Consider the following 4,911-nt stretch of genomic DNA (forward strand, 5'->3'; position numbering starts at 1 on the left):
CCTGCGAAAAAAACCACGTCAAGAAACACGCAATGTATTTTCTAATACTGAGAATATTACATCCTAATATTAGGAAACACATCCCGCGAGTACTTACTTAGGCTTCCATGGTCTGTTGCCCATAGAGTAATAATAATAATTTAACTATGTGTATGTTCAGGTTTAAATATTTTTAAAATAACTCACTGATCATAAATAAACCAATAACGTAGTATGATGTTATTTTCATGGATGATTTTATACATATAACTATATAATATCGGCTCACTACATTAGAAAAATATAATGTTTGAAAACTTGGTCTCTTTTTATGATTTTATAGTAATTTTTGTACCTAGCTTGGGGATAAAGCTACTGGTTATAGACAAGAGCTCTTTTGTCCGAATTCTGTTCTCTTCAAATATATTGTATTGTTATTATTGAAGTCTTGATCACCGCTACAGCGCCTACAAATTAAGTTGGTGGATTGAACTTTTGAACCTGAATTGTATAGATATTAGAGAAGTACATTTTGACTTTGTTTTTAATTTTTTTACTTCTATTTTAACTGTTTTCCCCTCAACCTTTCGATTGTTATTTTTTCCCATTAATGAAACAATTAAATGATATTTCATCTGATTTTCTAAAATATGTTTTTGTTTTTTTTAAAATTTTTTTATCTATCTACGTATTTATTTCAGACAAATACAATTAAAATTATTAATTGAAGGAGTGTATCCCCCAAGATAATCATCTTAGAAGTGTCTATATCTGCCCTTTTAATCATTCGCGGTCCAAATCATTATTATTGATTATTGAATTTAAATTGAGGAGCTAGGTCCGACATAATCGTCGATTATTTTCTTTTGCAGCGATTGATGAACTTTAAACGTGAAGTAGACACGATTACATGACGTAGAAGCCGTAATGACCAGGTTATTATCCCAATCATGACCTTGCCACTAAAGGATTTTAAGCGTCTCTTTATTGTAAAGAATAATTGATGATAATTGCAACAGTTTCGAAGGAGCTTGCTAATACTCGCCTGTTTAAAAAAAATAAAAATTGATTAGTTCATGAATTGTAGAGTTATAAAATTAACTGTGGCTACTTCATTTTCTGCAATGAAGTGCTAGATATTTTAATATCATCTGATCAATTGTTAGCTAAAATTAAGAACAATTCGATACTTCTAATATTCCATGATATCGATACTTTGTGGCCGATGCTTTTAATATCAGTTAACCTTCTAAACCTCTGTGGTTTCACTGCCACACTGAATGTCTGAGTACTTTTTTTGTTTTCTTACCTACGAAATTTATATTTACAATATATACAAGGCTTATATTTAAAAAATCTAACCCTAAATATACTCAAGAAATTTTGACTTTCCTTTGCCAAATGGCATATTGACTGTGTAAGGATTTACCTACAATTTTAGCTTCCATTTTTTTGTTTTACAGTCAATGCTACTAGACGTGCAAAGATTCATTTAAGGAAAATGATGAACTAAAGGTTTTTAGGCGCAAAGTTGTCATTTGTTTTGAGCCCCGTGGGTTTTTATCCCGACATCTCTTTGGACCTTATTGGTAAATTTTGTTTTACTCATCATTAAAGGACGATATAGACAGTTTCGATTGAGTACGTCATAGAATACACTTTACAAGATATTTTATAATAAGAGGAATATTCGCAACTTTTTTTCTTCTTGAAATTTCTTTTAACATTTAATGTAGGGTAACAGGAACTCGGAAGGACTATGGGATCTTTGAAATGCCTATCAATGCTTTTGCTTTATTTATTGGATACACAATATATTATCTTTGGATACACAATATATTTCAAAATTATGACCATGTAAACTTCGAATAAATTACTATAAATGATCAGACTTATAATGAAATTGTGTTGATAGGGAAACATTAAAACATTTTTTACTTTTTCTAGCACTAATATTAACTTTAATTTCAATAAATTAAAAAAAATAAATTAAAAACTAACCGTAGTAACAATTGAAATTTCATATTGACATCGCGAAAGGAACAGAATTATTTATGTCTGTAAGAAAAATAATTCATCAATTAATTATGAATTATCAATTTATCAATTCAGAGCATGTTTTCAATATACTTTTGGATCTTTATTGGATGAGGAACTTTTTTTCCACTATATTATATAGCGATTAATCAATATTGTTATTAAAAATATTTAGGCCATATGTTTCTGTGCCTTTTAAAATACAATACTATCTATATTTTAACTAAACATTTATAGAGCTTTGTATAAGAATTATTGCTTATGTTGAATAATTTTGAAGAGTGATCGATTAGGACTAATTGAAATCATTTTTAAAGTTAAAATTACTATCCATTCATCCATCCATCCATTATATCCATTCATTTATTGTCATTCGTCTAGTCAGGTTTACAAGTACAATTGGGGTTAAAACCTTTAGTCCTTTTTTTTTTTTAATGGTGTTTCTCAAAATGAACTGAACTTTCCAGAAACAAAGCATCATTGAGAAATTGCGGAGATATGCTAATTGCGTTTGATTTCTTTGGAAATGAAAGAAAACCTATAATGGTAAAGAGATATTTTTAAAACAAGATAAGATTATTTTATATTTGATTTTTTATTGAACAGATGATCTCCTATCAAATATTGAAATAATTTGTAAGCTTTGTGTGAATTAACATGGTAGATCATAAAACAGACGAAAAAGATCTATCGAGATCAGAAGGAATTGTGACTCACACCATTAGTAATCTCAGCCGATTTACAGGGACGTCTATATCTAATCCTGTCTACGTACGAGGCTTTCAATGGAGGATTATGGCAACAATGAGAAAACTGAGTAACAGTAACTACCTGGGATTCTTCCTTCAGTGCACAGGAGATCCTGAAAATCCTGCTTGGAGTTGTTATGCTAAAGCAACACTGATACTCCTTTCACATAATCCAAATATACCACACATTTGTAAGAGAATAAGCCACCTATTTCATGAAAATGAAAACGATTGGGGGTTTGGAAACTTTAAACCGTGGTCAGAAGTGATCGATCCCTTCAATGGCTTTCAGATTGATGATTGTGTAACACTAGAAGCGCAAATAGAAGCTGAAATACCTCATGGGATCAACTGGGATTCCAAGAAACTCACTGGGTACGTAGGATTAAAAAACCAGGGAGCTACTTGCTATATGAATTCTTTACTCCAGACTCTTTTTTTCACTAACCAGTTCAGGAAAGCTGTGTATCAAATTCCTTACAAGGGGATGGAAAGCGTAGCCTTTGCACTCCAGCGTGTGTTCTATGGACTACAGTTCAGTGATAAACCGGTTGACACTAAGGTTCTAACTAACTCTTTCGGTTGGAAGACAAGTGATACATTACGGCAACAAGATGTCCACGAGTTTCTAAGATTGTTGATCGATAAATTGGAAGGTATGATAGAGAATACATCAATGAAGGGAACATTGTCTTACTTGTTTGAAGGTGAGATGGTTTCTACTATAGAATGTAGATATATAAACTATAAGTCATCTAGGACTGAAACATTCTACGATATTCAGTTAAATGTGATTGGTAAAAATAACATATTGCATTCTTTGGACGAATATGTTGCTCCCGAAATATTGGATGGCGATAACAAATATGATGCCGGAAGTTATGGCCTTCAAAAAGCTGAGAAAAGAGTAGTGTTCAGTAAATTCCCTCCTGTTCTCTATCTCCATTTGTTGAGGTTCCATTACGACCCAGTCCGGGACTGTTCTGTAAAGTGCAACAGTAGAGTCGAGTTTCCAGAACTGCTCAACCTCGATGGTTACATGCTGAGTCCTGATCCTACGGCTGACATTTATTGTCTTCATTCCGTTCTTGTTCACAGCGGTAACAATCGCGATGGCCACTATGTGGTTTACATAAATCCAGAATTGAAGGGAAACTGGTACATATTTGACGATGATGTGGTATGTAGTTGCAGCAAACAAGAAGCCATCAATGGGAATTTCGGCGGAGAAACTACTTCCAATGACAAGTCAGAAGAGGGTATTCGAAGGCATTTCAGAAATGCCTACGTGTTAGTATATATACAACAATCTAAGATGAACAGTATTCTTCAAACAGTGACTGAGAGCGATATCCCTGTAGAGCTATTGATAAAGCTATTGGATAAGATCAAACTGGAAGAAATGTACCCCAAGGATAATATGGACTACATTACTGTACAGGTTGTCCTCGAGGACTCTATCTCTACGAACGAAGGAAAAGACTTGTTCGATCCTAAAACCGCCCGATTAATCAATTTCTCTACTTCGAAAAACGTAGTACTGAAAGAATTCATAGAAGCACTTTGCGAATTTTTCAAATACCCTTGGGAACAGATTAGAATTTGGCCCTTGAATGAAAACAATCGGCCAACATTTTTAAACACTGAAAACAGATCAATTAAGTTACAAATAAAAAACATACCAGGATTTAAAAACCCATGGAAAATATTTTTAGAAATATTGCCACCTGATCTGGATATGATTTCCTTACCACCATTCGACCCAAAAAAACAAGCTTTGATTTTTTTCAAAATACGTTTACCAAGTATGAATAAAATAATTTACTACGGTCACCAATACGTTCCCATATCATCATCAGCAGAAGAACTGATGAACGTTTTAAATGAGCTTGCTGGATACCCCAAAGATACCGGTTGGAAGATTTATCTAGAAGTTGACTATGAAACGCTAAGTAACATGAAAAACACAAGAAAATTCATCTTAGAGACTGGTGCTATTATGGTTTTCCAAAAACTGAATGATAATGCGGAAAATGGAAAGATATTTAAAGAACTGTGCGTTCCTATCACTGTTCGGTTACATGATGTTACTATACCAAATAGTTCAAGTTTCATTATGAAGATTCACAGTAACGTTTCATTTGAA

General features: G+C 32.8%; 1 pseudogene; it reads left to right on the forward strand.

The window, feature by feature from the left end:
* Positions 1-2,216: 2,216 nt before the first annotated feature.
* On the forward strand, positions 2,217-4,911 carry LOC106686815 (ubiquitin carboxyl-terminal hydrolase 7 pseudogene; annotated as a pseudogene).

The sequence above is a fragment of the Halyomorpha halys genome, unplaced genomic scaffold (assembly GCF_000696795.3).
Source record: "Halyomorpha halys isolate HHAL.00 unplaced genomic scaffold, Hhal_1.1 Scaffold881.1, whole genome shotgun sequence".
NCBI classification, from domain to species: Eukaryota; Metazoa; Arthropoda; class Insecta; order Hemiptera; family Pentatomidae; genus Halyomorpha; species Halyomorpha halys.